Genomic DNA, 19,597 nt, shown 5'->3' with positions numbered 1-19,597 from the left:
ATCATTGTCTTAGATCTCTGTAAGACGTACCGTATATTTAATATCCATACTTTATCTATAAATTGCAAAAAGACTAAAAATTCATCAAATTACATAATCAATCATGATAATTTATACAATATTCAGTGTAACTTACGTATTTAAATAACAAGCTTTTTTTCATTGCACCTCTTACATGTTGACAAAAGCAAAGAGCGTCACGAAGTTAAACATGTTTTTAAGTATGCTGTAAAATATAAAAGTTAAAAACGAAGAGAAGAAATATTGGTTAAAAAAAAAAGTGTCTCTTCGGATCAGAACAGACGAAATTACAAAGTTATGCCAAATGCTTGCTGAGGAAAATAAACACACAAGCTTGAAAAATTAAAGTTATATAGAAATATCAGTTGTATATGTTAAAGAATTTTGAGATAGATCTTGAAAATAATGATAAGTCTTGAAACTTATTTATAATAATAATATATAAATTATATCTGTTCTAGAAAGGTTTCACATTAGTTCAGAAGATAATATTATTTTATGAACTAATGTGAAACCTTTCTAAAACAAGTATCAACGGTTGTAGATGATTTAATTTGCTTGTTAGATAAATTATCAATAATTTAATACTGATGTTAAGTTTCTGGGATCGGCAACACAGGTTAAATATTTTGATTCGAAGAGAATACTTTTACTTTAGAATACTTTTTTTGGAATGTATATGGCGTTATGTAAGCCGGTGATAAATAAAATAGTCTTTAGAATAAGATATTATGTTTCACAAGTTATTATACTGTGGATTGCAAATAAACTTTGGAGTCAGAAATTGTCGGTTAGTCAATTTCTTGACTCTAGTTGACTCGCACATTTGCAAAACAAAAGAGGTTTATGAAGTTTTCTATATAACGAGAACTAATGTCATTTTCTTGAAATAATATATACATAATACGTCTACAAAGTTTCAGAACTAATTGTTTCTTAAATAAATTTCAGCAAAATTACCAAATGGTAAATAACATTTATTACTACCATGGCATTTCAACTTGCTTTATCAAAAACAGGGTCACCTTAAAGAACAGAATTTTCTATGCACTTGATCATATGCTTTGAACTGCTGTCATGGATTAAAAAGGTGCAAATTTTTTGCATATCCTAATTTTATTCAAATGACAAATTTTAATTCTGATTTGTTCGAACAGATTATCATCGGACATGAAAGTAGCCATTTGTTTATTATCCTGAGGCAAACAGCAATCAGCAATCTCGAATAAAACCTATGCTGGTAACATTTTGATTTGAAAGGGATGAAGAATTTGTTTCTCATAGACAGAACGATAAACTCTATATTTTATAAAGGCCCGATGGACAGATTTCTGAAGAGAATTCTGATCGTTAGGCCTTATAAAACTCAATTGAATAACTGGTTTCTGCTTAATGACAATGCTTCGGCAATTAGTTCCACTCCAACTACACGACAAATAGTTTCCAGAAAAAATAAAAATAAAAGTCACTGCTCTCAAGAACTCCCTTATTCACTAGCTTTGGTTCCTGCAGACTGCTTTCTTTTCCCTAAAACGAAGTCTCACATGAAAGGTCATTATTTTAAATTGCATCGAAGATTCAAAATTCGTAACCAGAGTCTTAAACAGTATTCCAAAAGATGAGTTCTGTGAAGGAATCAAGAGCTACACAAAAGTGCTAAGCGTTCTGTCGATTTACATTGAAGGCTAAATTACATTTGCTAAATGAATACGATTATGAGGAAGAACAAGTTTGATGTCGGTGACTCAGACTAACCGCAGGAAAAGTGTCGTCGTCTGAAACAGTCGAGGAGTGCACGCAATAACAAACAAGCAACCACCAACTGCAGCTTTAATCACCCCGATTCTCCTAAGAAAACATTTACTCTTCTTTCGGTTCAAGGTTCGGAAAGCAGTTTCTTCTCCGTCATCAGCGCAATAACAATGGGCATGCAAACGGAAAAAAGATTATCAAGGAAAAAACATTATAAATCGCTCGGTGGTTACCCACTGTATGTCAGGAATCAAGTTAGCGTGACGTAGCTTTGGAAGTCCACTGGATAAATAGGCTTGACATTTTCCAAGGCAAAAAGTGACCATGGGATCGGAATATTTTTAACTGTACTTCCACGTCTATCTTTATAACAAAGCCAATATTTAATAATTGAGCTGTATATTGTCCAGAAAGCAATAGCTCATTGTTTATTAAAAAAAAAGAGAGAGAGAGAGAGAGAAATTATGAAAAAGAAAAGATAAATTCTTTTTTGGGTTTTAAAATGTTTTTATCTCAGGCATCTTGAAAATTCTTCCACTCATTCCTTGTAAATACAATAGTATCCTGGATAATACAGAACACTAAACTCAATATATCTGTAACATCGCACATAAATACACTAAAACTTAAATGATATGTAGTAAGATATTGTATCATTACACAAAGTAAAAAAAAAAAAGTGTATATTGCATTTTGCATTGTATATTTATAATGTACTTTCTCTTTTTTTCATTCGTAAAGGGGATTCTAATATTTTAGCCTAATTCCCAAGAAACAGTGCAACAATGAAAATATACTGTATTTCTATCGTATAATATCATTCTATAATTTTAAAAGAATATAATATAATGTCATGTTTATCCGCATGCGTATTTGTTCTGAATATGCAGATTTTTAGTAATAGATGGGAATGTCATGGGAATGCAATATTGATGATCGCAATCTATTCTTGCTTGGTGCAATAAGCATTTTGCAATTTATAACCGTTTACTTGTTTAATTTACAAACAGAAATGCAAAGTCGCTGTTAACCGCAGATATTGAATCAGCACTTCAAGTCGTTCTTACTGGACTGCAGACAGAACTGCGTTTTTCATGTTTTAGCGATGGCTGAGAACACGTATACATCAGGTATGAAATATTTCTCAAAGGAACGACTTAGAAAATATTCATATGTGTATAACATAGGTAATCTATATCAGGAAACAATTGAAAATAAATGTTCTGCTTGAAATCAAAGACTTTAGGATATTGGCTTCCTTTGGTTCATGTAGTATCAGATACAATGCAAAGAAAATTTCCTTTAAATTTTTTTACAGGATAAAAGTAACAAAAGCTCAGTCTTTAAATATATTTCTCTCGAAACGCGTGTTATTCTCCCTTAAAAATATTTCCACCCTTATGTTCTGGAAATTTAAGATCACCTTTGTGTGTCAACCAATCTTTGGATGACTTTCTGTGGTAGCATGTTTTCGGTTGGAAGAAAATATGCAAAAAGCCTACGAATCGCTATATGGTATTCACGAAACTTAGAATCCAAAATCGTAAAATATTTTTACTAAATTAACAAAGACAAAAGGCAGAATCGCAGATTATGGGTTAGTATTCAAATACTGCTCAAAATTTTACTTCATAACCGAGATATTTAAATATCGCTACCATTCTCCAAGCACTCTCAAACTTGTCGAACAAGCAACCCAGTTTCCACAATGGAACTAATCCGTCGCTTTTATAATACTTAGTAACGGTTGAAGTGAAAAAAATCAGAAATACAATGGAAAATTATTTGGGAAAGAAATACTCGCGTGCAATAAATAAGTCGTCAGAACTAAACTTCTAGAGTTTAATGGCAAAATATAGAACAATATGGAAATGCTATTGAAAGCTCCAATTCTGGCCACTTCTTGGAGTTAGGCCTAAGGCAATTTAAAGCAGAATCTACCTGAAATTGCTGTAACTTATTTAGATAGATATCAGCGAAATGTTTGGTTAGTCGGGAAATAAAATACAGATACTGACAATGAAATTCTGTGTCTAATCATTCTTCCCCAAGTGTTTAATAACTGAAATTCTCATAATCATTATTCTTGTATTCACTCATACTACTTTGTGTCCGTCTGTTAATTAATTAACTTTTTAATAGTCTTGCATAAAATGTTACCGAAATTTTTGCTGTTATCATAACTGGTTGAGGATTGCTTTAATTGCGACTAAAACGAGCAAAAGTGTTACTTTGTTTTCGTATTCTTTGATGATCCAAATCGCAATGCAACGGAGCTTTTTTACTGATAGCGCGAACAGCCAAACAGAATTCAGAAAGAACTATGTAAAAGTATGTAATATACAAATTCTTTATCAATATTGCGCTCTATAAGATGAAATAGTAAATTAATATCACAAATAAATTATATCCAAGAAGAATTTGCATACTACTATAAGCCATCATATGGAATATAGTATTCACTCAGGTACTCCACCTTTTATTTTATTAATTTTATCTTCTAAAAATTAAGAGGGGAAAATTATACAAATAATTTAATTTGCGTACTTAAGAACATAACAAATGGAAAGTATTCATGGATAAACTACCCTTAACTATCTATCACAAGATTATTTATTTAAAAGAAACCTACAATCCAATAAGAATGCACAGAAATATTAATATTACAATATCTAATAAAATAGCTTCATTTCTACTTCTCTGTATCTTGACTCTTCCCCGCTATATTATTGCTGTCCACTGGTATTCACCAGGACTCAAATCCTTTAATGCTGCTAGAACTGCTGTTTGTGTAGTCTGCTACAGTTTGCAAGTTTGTCGCCATCGTCCCAGTTGTCATCTTCTTCGTCACCTTTTTAATCCGACACGCAATGACCATCACAACCATCGATAGCACTAGATATCTGCGTTTTTTTGAAGTTCTTCACTATTCCTGCTTCATCAGTCAAATCCCATAATTTCTAAGATAAAAATAACCACTAAGTGAACGAATTCATTTTAAAATTGAAGGCAGCTCGCTTCCCGAACGTCTTGAAGAAGTTGAAAATTATGTGGATACTTAAAAAATTTTCAAAGCTTGAGAACGATAAGAGGAAAAGTATGCCAGAACGTTAAGAGACGCTAAGAGCCAGAATGCTAAGAGGAAAAATATGCGAGTAAATACAGTATTAGATTTCTAAACGATAAAACATCAGACTGATTTTTTTCTACATAAAATCAAAAAGTATATATGCCACAAGATTCTAATCAGAACTTGCTAGCTTGCAGATGTAAATTGCTTTGCAAAAGAGTGAAAGTGACCTGGTTTTAATTCCTAAATTAAAAGAGAAATGACGTGAAGCGCAGAAAATTGTTATGACCTTCTAAAATGAAACCTGAAAAAAATACATCTTAATGGCGTATTCATTCTCATAAAAAGAGCATTTTAATGCACGTAAAAATTAGCTCATAAAACAGCGTAAAACAACTTTTCATGGCATAATGTTTAAATTTTAGAAATCTGTTATTTAACTAATTTGCAACAGCAAGGTAAATTTTCTCGTGGAGAAAAGAGGAAAAGAAAATAAATTTAATGTCATCATAAGATATTGTTACGTGCGGTACAGGTTCGTAATGCACACAGAAACGTTGATAATTTGATAAAATTCATTAGAAACATTAAGTTATGGAACTTCTTACAAAAGTACTCTTGTCAGTATACCAGAGCACAAACAGTAGTTACCACTGCAAACTACTAAAGAACGTTAAACCCAAGACAATATACAAAGTCAGACAAAGTTCGCAGAGTGATCTCTCAGTACTCTGAGCCAAACTCTAGACTCAGCTCCGAACTGAGTTAAACTGATGCTCTCTACGGTTTTATATAGCTTTGCCCCGTCCTCCAACAAATTGCCCTTCGATTCCTTGAAATTGCTAGAAGGCATATACAGTTATAGTTACATAGGGATCAGACCAATTACAGTTATACAAGGATCAGATCAAAATGTCGCCAGATGGTCACCAAGTTTGGCGAAAGTTTGGCGAGAGAAAATTAGTCGCCGAAACCATTGCCAGCTTGACGCTATCTCGCCAATCATTTACATCAGTATTAAATGAACTTGCCCCTGTAACCTTATTTTTCCGGCGAAGCCTTGCATTCTTGGGATCTTTCATGTTAAATTATTCAAGAGATACTACAATTTACATATAATCTCACTAAAATTATTTACATGTATACAAAATTCGTAACAATGTAATTTATCACACACACACACACACACACACACACAAAAAAAAAAAAAAAAAAATCTGAAATGTTTCAGATTTTAAATTACGTCCAAAGGGGCTTTTTTTAACGTTTTGAGTGTTACCTTTATTTATTAAATATCATGTTCTTTGCACTTAAACCATAAAATTCAGTTCAAGAGCAATATCGCAAAATAATGTTAAATTAAGCATATCTTTAGAATTTCCGATATACACAGTCTCGCGAGCTGGAGATAAAAGTATTTTTTTTTTATATATAACGTTGCCATTTCTCGCTTTTAAAGCATTGAGTTTGTAAATCAAAAACTCGTTAAAGTTTTACAAAATATAAAATCTATAATAAAACAAATTCCAAATTTGGGATTTCAGATGCCCATATTCGCAGTAGGATTTCGTCATTCAAAATTCGATGGCTCTATGTACCATTGTTTTATCACAATGCGAGAAATAGACAATCATTTATGCAGATTTTTCATTATTTAATTTCTTCAAATATAATGCAGGACTCTAACATTTTGTGGCAACAGTTTGAAAAGTGAACCGACGTTTATGAGTCCGACGCAAAATCGCAAAACGAAAACAATAGTCCTTCAGGGACAAAGCCCCTTTGGACTAAAAAAAGGTAAATGTTGAAAATAAGATACACATGATTCTTCATTTAGAAATAGTTAAAAGAATGTTTATGGCTACACCTGCGGTCAGGTGCTGCCATGTTTGTGGCTGCCTGGTGTTGGTAGTCAAAGGATGATGAAATTAGAACGTCAAAATTGCTTTCCAGTACATATACACAATAAACAGTCAATAAGTTTAGTTTTTCGTATACCATAGTGTGGCAAGCTGCTAAGACAGAAATCCCTGATTATAATGCAAGAGATGTGATTACTTTAATAAATCTCTGTACCCATTTTAAATGAAAATTATTTTATTTACTTATTTTTAATTTTTTTTTATTTATTTACTTATTCATTTATCTTGGTGCCAAATAAATTAAATGGAATTTAAGTGCTGGATGACACTTTTTTTTAAATCACACCATTTCAGTTAAATGCATAAAAAAAAAAATTTAAAAAAAAAAAAAAAAAAAAATTAAATCTACGATAGAATTTTTAGCCATATGACACTCATAATAAAATTATAGAATTGCTGATTATGGCGGTTTTAAATCAAAATATACAATGATATATTTTAATGAACTGAATATAGTTATTCTTATATGTATTATCATTTGCTGTTATGCCTTAAAGTTCTATAAATGTACAAACAAAATGTATTTTATAGGTTCCCCACGCTTATACTATTTATAGTCATATATAACTAAGAATGTTGCAATAGCTATCTAAAGTCTATTTTTAAGTGTATTAAATCAAGTGTAACTTTGAAAACGTTTTTCTGCATATCTTTTATTTCTTTCTTTTTTAGTTCGATAGAAGAGACGGAAATAATAAAGAAAGAAAATCCCTGGCTGTAAACGAAGAAAAATTGTTCTCTCTATTTAGAATAGCAGCAAAGTATCTGACTTCAGCTCTCTTTCAAGGCTCTCCTCGTTTCCAATGATGTTACAATTGCATTCAATTTATTTGAATTACTCTTTGGCAGTTCTGATTTCAAAACCCGTTAAGATCATTGTTAAAAGCCATAACTGATTGATTTTGGAAAAGTTGCCGAAATTCGGTAATTAGAGATTCCGGACAAACTTTACTTAAAAAAATAATTTTCTGTATCAGTCACATTGGAAAGATCGAAATTCTGTGATGTTTGATTTGACTGTTCAGCAAAAATATGTGGGAAAGTACATAAAACGTTGTTTTAAAGTTTAAAAAAATTTATTTCGAATATCGACAAAATCGTTTGAACTATTGTGTTGTCATCGACAAATACATAAATATTCAAAATCGTGATGTCTTATTCTGGCTTTTCCCTCTTAAGGGAGGCAACCAAAATCATACCATTTCTGGCCTTTTCCTTTCCTTCTGCTGATGTCGCAATAAAAACATAAAAAAATTGTGTCGTTTTAGTCCTTCTTTCACAACATGAAAGGATTCTTTGCTTTCTTCAACAAATGTACAATGGCGGAAGAAATATCGTAACCATTAAGCCACCCTATAAGATTTCTAATATTATATATTGAATGTTAAAAATGAGTATTCGGGTGTTTTTGTTTATGATCATTCCATAGAGTCAGAAGTCAGTATCCGCTTTAACTTGTCGCAAAACACCAGTTTTGCAAAATAATGGATAATAGCCTTACCGGCAAAACCGTATATATACGGCCTAGAATATTTTTGGTGATATTTGTAAGAACGTATATATACGTGCATATTAAAATATGACAAAGAAATTAAGATGATCTATTAAAAATACAAAAATCCAGGTATAAAATACCAGAAGAATTTTTACATTAAAATCAAGAAAATAATTTTTTCTCAAAGAAGTTTTTTTGGGAAATTTGTGCTTTCTTAGCGAAAATTCTGGCTGGTCAGAGGGTTAAGTAGCGGTTAAGCCAATGAACACTGATAGTTCGACCTGAGTTTGATACCACGCGAAAGGACTGACTACATATGAGTTTTAGTGGATTTCCCTGTGTGTAACATGGATATGCAAGTCAATTTCCCTTAGAAAGTCCTCTACAAAGGTACCTTTCTCCTTAAGCAGACAGTTCTGGCGAGCCTTGCTATACATGAATAAACCAAACCAAACATCCGTTTAAATGTCGAATAGAAGGTCTAATTTGTGACGCTTTTTACAAAAAACGAAGAGTTTGGTCATCTTGCTGAGATGGATTTCTTTCACACAGGCCATTGATGGACTACATCAGCAACTGAAAGCCACTGCCTTTGTGTTGGATAAGAATACATAACGCCCATTAAGTAAGTGTTCGCATACCTGAAAACATTGAAGCAGTTCGCATAGCTTTCGCACGACGTCTGAGCAAATCAACAAAGGTGGACAGTTGCTGTGTTAGGAATATCTCGAACATCAGCTTGTTCCTTTATAAAATTATTGTAGTTCATAAACTAAAAGCAGAGGACAAGGAAAGAAGACTCCAGTTTGCTTCGTAGTTAGAGGAAGAAACTATGCTCTTTTCATAAAATGGCTTGAAGAATAAACAAAATGTTCGATCTGTGGCAAATGAACATGAAGAATCTTATGTTAATTAACCGGTAGTTATGATCTCAATCTTTTTTCTGTAGTCCTCACCAGAATACTAATTACTTGTCGAGTATTTAAGCCGAGTATCTGAATGTTTTAGTATTGGAGCATCCGGCAAGCTTGCTTACAGTACGTACCCCTATCGCTAGCTCTGCCAGAGTTATTCCAGCTTTAACATCTTGCCAGCTGACGTTTAAATACGCACCTTTAACTATCTTGCGCTTGCTTAAGTAGTCAGTTGTGTGTTTAGTTTGACTGGACTTACATTGAAATTTCACAGTATCTTATGTTAATTTAAATACCCGCAAGTAGGGGATGTTTATCTATAGCAAAAGCAGTTCTTTCTGCTCACTTAAAAGTTAAATGAAAAGATTATTTTAACCTTCTTAAGATCTATCTTTGTTTCAGTTCAAGTCTAGTAGGGTCTGAAGGACATTGAGTTAAGCTTCTAGACATAGCAGAATCTTGCAAACATTCGCAAAAAGGACTATAAATGTAGCTTAAACTGCGGGCTCTCTTATTGTGCAGTTCTGCCGTGCAATTTCGGAAGACGTGTGCCGGGTATTGAAAAATATAAAAGTTCCCTTGCAAGAGGTGAAATGAAAGGAGGGACACAGGGAACACAATTTGCACTAAACCCACTTTCCATTCTCAGACAATTAACTGTGCATTTATTTTATAATGTTTCGATCATAAAAAATGTGTAATAAACAAAACAAAGGATATGACCTTTCGTTAGCCCCCCTGCATATTTAACAAAACCAATTCATCTGGAATCGCAAGTGGTTGCTTTAGAGAGAGTTCGCTACATTTTAAAAATTAACTCTAATTTTTTTGTAATAAAGGCAAGTTCAGCGACGGGCTATGGAATTTACGAAACAGGAAATTTCAGATCAAGTTTTTACAGTGGAAAAACCTTTCAGGCTTACCAATGCAGGAGACGGAAAAGCGCCAAAATCGCGTCAGATACAGCTGTTTTTTGACTCAAACGCTTTAGCGACCGGTACTTATGTATTAACGCAACTGCCTTGGTAGAAGTAGCCAAATTTGTATTTTAAATTGCTATTATGTTTCTTTTGCAAAAGTATGTTTCCTTTGCGTATGTTAATGTTTTCCAACCATATATCAACAGTTTAGAAATCTTTCTATAAAGAAAAAATAATAAAAGGCGCGAAAGCCCCGAACTTGCAGCCGATACCTAACTTTTAATCCCTAAAGCATCGCCGAATTCCGTCAAGGTGTCCGAATTCCGTCCGTTAATACATTAGAACCTAGCGATCAAGCTACGGCTTCAGATTTCATGAATTCTATCCTCGGGTAGCAGCATCAGAAAAAAAAAAAAAAAAAAAAAAAAAAAAAAAGGTCTTCCTTTGCAGACGTCCTCTGTTGGTAAACATCTCCACTAATATATCTAGCTGAGTATATCAAGAAGCAATAGACCTAAAAACAATTCACGGCGACACACCAAGCAAATAGATTCGAATTACAGATCTTCAGCTTGGTATCCGGGTGTACCTTACACCACAACAGCATGCAAGGCGAATGTGATAATTATTCACTCCATAAACAAATACACGCAACTGTTGTATTAACATAATTCTCTAAATGCATGAAATGTTATGGCGTTTCAGTACTGAAGTCTCGGAATCCATTTAATCGTGACGAAAAAACTGGCATAATGAAACCTAAAACAACCATCTATAGTTCCACAGACTACTTCGGCCACCTTTGAAAAGGTCGCCTTAGGGAGATGATGTTCACTCTCAAAGTTTATTTATATTCATAACAATACTCATCACTTTCAGACGTGTTCATCTACAAAAAGGCGATCGCCAAGAGAAGTTTCATATTAATAAGAAAACGAATTCCGTACAATTAATTTGAATCGAATTTTAAAAGCTTTGGACCTATAACACTGAAATTATGTACCCAATACTATATTCTTACAGTGTACTTTTCTTCAGTTATTCCATTAGTAGTTGCGTAGACGCATTTCAGACTGTAACAAAAGAAAAAAAAATTACAACTTATCCTTTTTTCAAATTCATAATGATTATAATCATTACACTACTCAGCTCTGACTTAATAGAAGAGATAAAAAATTGCGTTCTCTGCTTTCTCGGACTCTCATGAATCGCTTATAAGCTTCAAGCAACCTTCACAGCACTTATAACATCTCCCTGAAATAGTTGCTTATTATCTTACGCACGCTACAAACCTATCCTTCAAACCCTTTGCGTGAAGAATATATTTTCAAGATTATTGACGAAGCAAAGACTCTGATATGCATATTACTCGAACACGCAAACCGGATTACAAGGACAGAGTAATCGAAACAATAATAATGAGGAAAAATAGTTCATAGAATTTACCACATGTTGTCAACACTCGGCGAAAATGGAAATTGGCATGTTATTTCGTTAAATATCTGGCTCTGACAACACGGTCTGCTGCTAAAAACAGTATTTCTGAAAAAAACCTTAAAGCTATAAAGTTTTAGAAAAAAGGAGGAAAGTAATCAAAATGAAAGTCAAAATTCAAAAAAGAAAAGGGATAGTAAGTGAAATTCTTTTGAAACAGTAGGCATAAAATTGCACTTGCGTATGGAATCATTAGACTATAATTTCCATTCTTTCTCCATTTTTATCTACTTAATTATTATATTTATTTATTAAAATTACAAATATTCAGAAAATTTACAATTTACATATATCAGAATTCTATTAGTGAATAAATATTTGCTATGCTTTCTGTGTAACGCTCCATTGTATTTGCAAGTGAAATTAATGAAATAATCACATATATGTTTATTAATCAGTTACGTGCTTGCTTTCGATCATCGTTTGCTACGCGTGTTGCCATAGATATGTCTCGCAATTATTAATTGAGCTAAGAAAATAATAAATTACATTTCAAAGTATGCACAAGAGATTTCAAGGTTCGTGTACTTTTAATATGAGGTAATAATTAGCATAAGTAAGTAATAATAAGAAGAAGACGAAATTCTGAAAACTTCAACATACAATGTATAACATGGAAGAAGACTTATTTGCGTACAAAAAATTTAAATATAAATATTTTGCTTTATTTTTAAATAATTATCTGCAACTGCCAATTCGCTAAATCTTAGCTGTTAAATATCAGTAAAAGCTTCGACGTCTGCTTCTGCTTTCTTTCCTTTGAATGTAAAATGAGAAAAAAATATTTATAACTATTTAAAAAATATATCATAGTTAAAAAAAATTTTTTTTTTAAATAGGAGAAGGAAAAAGAGCGAGGTAAATCTGAAAGGATTTTAAGGATAACTCAGAAGGGATTTTCTGAAGTTTAATATGGTTTATCAGTAGACTCTCTACAGATATTCCCAGGTGCGAAACATTTTATGGGATATTAGATGAATATGCATTTAGACTAACATGGGAACATTATATATTTTCTGTATTTTTAAAAAGTGAAAAAATATATAATGTTATTCTATAAAAATATTTAATGTTCTTTTTTTTTAAATAGCTACATCATGAATTAAATTCATTTTTGTTTAAAACAATCAGATAAAAAAGTATAAACATAACAGTCTTATGAACTACATATATTGCTTTTAAATAGTTTAGTTTATTAAATATTAACAAACAGATTAAATATGAAAGAATAATATCTTACTTCTTTCCGAATGGCAACAGAGCCGAATGAAAAGGGAAACAACGCAAAATCCTGCTTGAAGACTATTAACCCTTTTAAGATTTAAAAAAAAAGAAAGAAAGAGGCTCTCAATTTGTGTATTATTGCAAAGTTTCATAGCAAGCATTTCTTTTTTCATTATTTATTACGTGCCTTGCCATTAAGTACTACATGGAAGGAGAGGTAAGCCATGTAGAATACTTTTTAAGAGAGACTGGCTCGTATCCACGTTACACATCGGAGAAAACCACAAAAATGCCTAGGCAGCCAGTCCGTTCGTAGGGTCTAGAATACCGGACCGAACTGGCAGCGTTCAGAGGCTCTTGTACCACTCACAGAAAGCATTAGATTTTAATTTTAATGCACATAATTGCGTATACAAATGCTGTCGGAAATTTTGCAAATGCAAGATGTTTTTATCGTAGGGTACCTATTTTAACTACTTTTAATGATATCAAAGCATAAAATAACATTTATTGCAAAATATTGTCAAGATAAAACGAACTTTTAATAATTAACTTATATTAACACTATATTCAGCAACATTATCGAAAGTATATGAAAGATCTTATTCAACGCCTTCTGGCAAAAACGATATAAACAATATTTATTTATGTCGTGCACGATTTACAGAAACTGGAACAATATTGCCTTCAGATTTCAATGCATATTAGCTATTAACGAAGCTATTAACGAAGTAAACCCTAAAGTGAAAATGGGGTTATTATAATATAACTTAAAGCTATTAGAGCAAAATTTAAACATTTAAAATATTTTTTAAAAAATAAATCAGTTATTTTAATAAAATCTAACACATTTCTCTAGTATTTTGATAGAAGAATAAAATATTAGAATATAATATCATGTATGTACAAGGCATGTATAAAAAGTCTCAATACAAAGAACTGATATAAAATTATGTTGGCTCAGAGGTTAAAAATTCCATTTAGGAGAAAGGGTTAAGCGGCGTGTTACTAGAATTCCGGTTCTTACTTTTTTCTATTATTCATGCGAAACAGGCAACTGAAAGGGAAAAAAGACATCACGTTTTCTCGGAAAACATACATTATTCCCGCCAAAAATGCACTGGAATTATTTACCGAGAAATGCACGCTATTATTTGAGGTAGATTTTCCACGATATTGATAATAAATCAATTGGAAATCTTGCTGTACAATGTTTGAAACATATTTCACACACCAGAATGAAAATACAGGTTCTTGAAATGTCTCATTTAAGAGAAGAGGGGTGAGAAATTCACCAAAGCAATTTTTTTAAAAAGCTGGTAGATATTGGATTACTTAAATTGAAAAACTTACTTTCCAGAAATTGAATAAATAATTTTAATGAAAAAATATTGACAGTACTTTCTCTATTAGCCAGAGATGAAGAATCTATCTGTCTAATGGACCCCCCCCCGGATGTGTAAATGGATGTTAACCTGCTCTGTTGGTGCTGTGAGCGATTTAAAAGCAATGTGTTGCCTTTCGACAAAGATGTTCATATTTGAGATTTAATCAGACAACTCGGCGATTTAAAAGAAATGTTTTGCCGCTCGACAAAGTGTAAGATATCTGTCTTTCAAATTTAATCAACGAATTCTACAATTTAAAAGAAATACGTTTCCTTTGCCTAAAATAAAAAATCTGATGTGTACACCCCATGGACTTCCTTGTATTGGAATATTAAATTATACGCATTTTTTCTTGCATTTCATTTAAACTTATTGGATTGAATTAAATCTACTTCGCCGACAGCGCATAAACGACAATAGAATAAATGCATTCTTTAAAATTCACTCTAGTACTTCTTTACGATAGCGACACTCTGGCGCTAGATTCACTTAACAGTATTAATAATTATATAACAGTTAACTTATATAATAATTTTATAACGGAAACTAAGTTAACTGTTATATAATCCAATAATTATATAACAGTTGACTTATATTTATTTCGTTCATATTATAACTCATAAAGCACAAAATTTATATCATTTAAAGAATAGAATTATCTAATCGTTGCCACCTGTTCTATTCAAATACTATAATAAAGCTAGAATGATGTATAAAAGAAATTAAGCAAACAAAACAAAAAAGAAACAGTTTTTCACAGACGATTGAGTATTTCTCATTTAATTAATTCAGTTCTCACTTTGCGAGAAGGCAAAAATATATAAGAACTCAAAATATCTATATTAAAAATTACGAAGTAAATCTTAAACGCTTATTTCCTCGAAAAAATTCCAGAACGGATTAAGCATGATTTAAATAATAAATGAAGGCGTTATCTTTGTTGTTGCGAAGCTAAGTTTCTCTAGATTGGCAACAAATCCACTACTCTCCTGTTTCAAATGTAAACATCAATGGCCGCCATTAAAAAAGGCTTAGCGGCAATTAAACAACTTTAAAATTGCTGATAATTCTAAAAATATTGCACACAGATTTACTAAAGGCATAAAATCCTTAACCGGAAGATAAAAACAACATAATTCAATCATTTTTAAAGCAAAAAATGTACAATTTACCGATATATAAGAGTAAAGAAACTGAGATCACTGAGCCGGGTAACAGAGTGGATATATATATAAATATATTTATATACGTTTGGTGCGGCCGATTGCAACCAAAATACGAGGTGCACATCTACATGTTATAGCAGTCCTATATACAAAATTTCAACTTTCTGAGGCTACTCGTTTTTGAGTTATGCGAGATACGTACGTACGCACGAACGTACGTACGTACGTACATACGTTCGTACAGACGCCACGAAAAATTCTCTTCAGAATTAATTTTAAAGCAGTTTTATAATTTTTTGAAGGAAAAGAGTATTTTATTCTATCCTTACGTACAGATATCACGCAAAGACATCGTTAAAAATCATTCTATAGCGGTCAAAATGGATATTTTCGTTGAAATATGCTGCCTGAAACTTTTCGCGATTACAATACTTCCTTTTTACTTCGTACAAGGAAGTAAAAATATTTTTGTGTTCCACGCGTCAATATGTTGCGATTCGACAAAGGAAAGTCGTAAAGAAATTTAACTTTCCTTTCAGATTAACTATGCCTATTACTGATTAAAAAACTAAGCAATTTAAAAGCATTAAACGCATTCTTCATCTCTGTTATTAATTACTTGGAGAATCCTTGAAATGACATTTGCTGAATTCATTAAAATCGTTATACATTTTTTATTTTTTATAACTATTTCAAACTTGGCCGCACAAGTAGTAGTCTATGTAAATAAATAAAGATGTATGATCAATTGGATTTCGTATAAAAATGCACTTTATGACTCTTTTTAACAAATGGAACTATAAGTAATTAATTAAAAAATAATAAAAAAAATCATTCTGCATCGAATCATTCAATCGATGTCATTGTGTCAACAACACATTTACTCGTCTTCTTCAGGAAATTATGATAATTCTCACAATATTTCATACTTTTGCATCATCATTATATTGAAATTAGGCTAAATAACGGTCATACGATGGCCTATAAGTAAATCTGTTGATTAATAGTAATTATGTGAGTATAAAAATTAATATTATTTAAAGCTTCAAAATTATTTATTACTTAAACCTTCAAATACTATTATTAAATTTTATGTATTTTAATCTATTTTGAAAATGAAGGAAACATCTTACTGTCAGTGCATGAATTTTTCTATCCTTTTGTCTTCCTCCCCTCCTTTTTTTACATGTTTCAATACTTTCATTTAATCCATTTAATATACAGATAGCTAATATAAATGAACATTTAGCAAAAAGAAAGCATATCTCATTTTAAAACAAAAACAATTAAATGGGAAGAAGATCAGTAGTATGGCGACAAACCGAAAATTAAGACCAGGGTCATATTAAAACGCTATGTTGCACGTTCTTTCAAGGATCCCTAGCGATATGCTTCTACGTTTTTGTAAGAAAGATAAGAATTATAAGAAACTGTACGATGATTTGAAGCCCTCTAAAACTTGAAGCGCTAGTCCTATGCCTTGTAGGAATGGGCAGTAAGTAGGATTTGATTAAGACTCTTACTTCCAAAATTGAGCCGATTTCTTAACGCAAAAAAGAATTCCCTCCCCTAAAATAAAGTGTTTTGAAAGAAAATTGCTACTTTAGCAAACAAGCGTAGGAAAGTAAAAGAGACTTATTGCTTTGTAGATTGTAGTGTGATAGTGTAGATATTAATTTTTCTATGCACTTCGAAAATTAAAAAAAAAAAAACCTGAATTTAAAAAAAAATCATGCGATTTACATTATTATTCATATGACTTATTATATATGGGCTACCAGTATCAGAGTGAGTAAAACCACTGAATACTGGTTATTTGACCCGTATTCAAACCCAAATGAACGAGTTGGCTGCATGGGTGCTTTCGTGTCCACCCCCACCCCACATACACATCATATATAGAGTAAATATAAGCCACTTCACTTTAAAAAAATCTCCTTCCCTTTAGGCAGACAGCTCTCCGTTGACCCGAGAAGTACTAGAATTTCAGATGATTTGCTAAATTTGTAGACCGAAAAACTATCAATATCTAACTGTAACAAATTCTTTGGAGTTCACTGATGTCATGAAAATGTAATAAATTTTCGCAAAAATGTACTCTCTGAATTCAAATATACAAAGACAAAGAATAGACAGGGAAATGACAAGCAGCTGGCGCCGTGGCTTAGTTGGTTAAAGCGCCTGTCTAGTAAACAGGAGATCGCGAGTTCGAATCTCGCCGGTGCCTGTTAGTATTTTTCATTATACACAACCCTTTACTTGCCTTTATTTTCGCAATTCTTGGTCATAGTTGTATTCTTCTAATAACTAAAGTGTTTTAAATGACGAAAATATTCATGTTTTGGCAATGTCAAATCTAAAAAAATTAATTACGTAAAATTAACGAAATCTAACTTTTAATGCTGTCTTCCGTTTCTACACTTATATTTGGGAAATTTTTATACTCGTTGTGAAAAAAATAAAATAGTAAAACGTTTGATTTCCTTACGAGAAAAATTGACTGGGATATTTAACTTCAAGATTTGCAATTTTTTATATCATTTTCAAGTAACGGTGGTCGCTTATTAGGTGCCTCCACAATTAAATGGCCACCAGTTCTGGCCTTAGGAGTGGCCAATGCCATTATAGGCAAGTGCCCGCCTTTAGGAAAAAAAAAATAATAATTTAATAGGGGCACGAGAACGTCGCGTGGTGTCCACATCAGATTTTTTATAACAAGCTCAAAATTTTCCTAAGTATAGGTGCAGAAGCCGAGGAAAGAATAAAAAGTTCGATATTGTCATTTTTACAAAACTAATTTCTTTAAATTTAAAAATAGCATAACATGAATATTTGCGTGATTTAAAACATTTTTATAATTGGGGGCATACGTTTACGAAAAAACCAACATTTACCAACATTAAACCAACATTTACGAAAACAAAAGGACCGATAAAAGCTTTTGTGGGCACAAAGTAAATTTACTACTTTATTTACACGATTAATACAGCTTTCATTAATAAGAATTATTATGAATGAGCCTTCAGAATAATTAGGCTTAAAATTTCCAAGTTCTTAACTGAAGCTATGATGTTAGATGAGAGATGAGGTGTCATTTTTGGCATTAAATATATCATTAAGTTGCTATAGCATTATCAGGACGTAACATCATAGTCAGTTAGTGGTAAAAAAATTTGATGCGAATTTTACCTGGTATACAAACACATATATAGATAGGTATGTATTTTTCTCGATGGTTTAATATTAAGGTAAAATTTGACATATGTTAAACCAAAAAACATATTAAATTGTTCTTTCCTTAAAACATGCGAACACATGCACGACCTTTATCTTCAGACCCACTTCCTAGGAATTATGGATACAAATTATCTCTCATCTTCTCCGGAAAGTAGGAAACATGTTTCTTCAAACAGAATTCAGTGTTATCAGATAAATTCTTTCCATCTAAGGAGACGTCTTCGATGATCAAAACATTTGGTTCACGCATAATACGATTCACTCGAGCAGCTTTCCGCTTGAATGAAATCAGTGTTCAGTTTGTAAAAGTTTACGATGAAAATGATTACACAATCTTTTAATCGAAATCAAATCAATTTTAAGACTTGCTCATACACGAGATAAAGAATTTATGGTTTATTGATTTAAAAAAAAAAAAAAAAAAAAAAAAAGGAATCTGAATGATAGGAAGTCTACTGTCTTCCTTACATCGTTAAATTCCTTACTTACGTGCTTTCGTCGAACAATATGTGATATGAGATGCGTAAGAGAATTCCAAAAAGTTCATTGCATTGCTCCGGATATTGTTCTATTTCATCACAGGTCTGCACGATTTTTAAAAAGTTTTAAAATGTTTTTGCGATGAAAATGGTTGTTAAATGCATATTTTATCCTGACTTAACTGAAACATTTTTTGCATTGTTTCCTATAAAAATGCATGTTAAACATTCGATTCAAAAATGCAGCATTAACTTTTTTTGCACAGACTCAGACTATGTAAACAGTTTGAATTGGAAGGAGGAAAAAAAAAAATTAACAGTTTTAAAAGCTAACCTTCCTATTTTTTATCATTATAAAGTGAGCAATATCTTTTATCTTTAATTATTCGTATTATAATTAAAGCTTGTTACTGTCTTTATTTAACAATTTTTGTTTATTGCAAATAAATATTTTGAAATTGTTTTAATCGGCAAAGCATTCATTTGATTTCCATATTATAAAAATGCGTTGCTTG

The 19,597-nt window shown here is 31.7% G+C and overlaps 1 protein-coding gene and 1 non-coding gene across 3 annotated transcripts in view; one reads left to right on the top strand and one right to left on the bottom strand.

The window, feature by feature from the left end:
* LOC118194195 (uncharacterized) overlaps window positions 1-19,597 on the bottom strand; it is an 89,303-nt gene that overhangs the window by 46,516 nt on the left and 23,190 nt on the right. The gene's annotated exons all lie outside the window — the stretch shown is intronic.
* Window positions 17,520-17,593, top strand: TRNAT-AGU (transfer RNA threonine (anticodon AGU)). Its single transcript has one exon. It is a non-coding gene; the product is annotated as a tRNA-Thr (tRNA).

This window comes from Stegodyphus dumicola, chromosome 6 (genome assembly GCF_044657685.1).
Source record: "Stegodyphus dumicola isolate Sdum_Otavi_A_Nest chromosome 6, ASM4465768v1".
In the NCBI taxonomy this organism is placed as follows: Eukaryota; Metazoa; Arthropoda; class Arachnida; order Araneae; family Eresidae; genus Stegodyphus; species Stegodyphus dumicola.
This window is presented reverse-complemented; position numbering and strand designations above follow the sequence as displayed.